Source organism: Penaeus monodon, chromosome 31 (genome assembly GCF_015228065.2).
Source record: "Penaeus monodon isolate SGIC_2016 chromosome 31, NSTDA_Pmon_1, whole genome shotgun sequence".
Lineage (NCBI taxonomy): Eukaryota > Metazoa > Arthropoda > Malacostraca > Decapoda > Penaeidae > Penaeus > Penaeus monodon.
The window spans coordinates 20,417,042-20,417,362 of record NC_051416.1 but is presented as its reverse complement, the minus strand read 5'-3'; positions in this window follow the sequence as shown (position 1 = coordinate 20,417,362).

The window sequence follows — 321 nt, the reverse complement described above, 5'->3', positions numbered from 1 at the left end:
TCAATACCACTGAACGAAACCCTTTTGCCCTATCTATTAGTAGCGACGACAGACAGTAGCTGAGCTTTGCAAAGGCAATATATCCTCCTAAAGTTGCAAAGGCAGGGTCATGTATTCGAAAGACAGTCCAGAGAAACAGTGGAAGAGCTTGGCTGTTCCTCACGTCAAAGCGCAAACACTCTCGAACTCCCTTACGCAGACAATAAACCGAGGACTCGGTTCCTTCTGAAAATATTTCCAAAGCTTTTGACACGGTGGGGAAGGGAGGGGAAGGGAGGGGAAGGGAGGGGAAGGGAGGGGAAGGAAGAGGGAGGGAGGGGA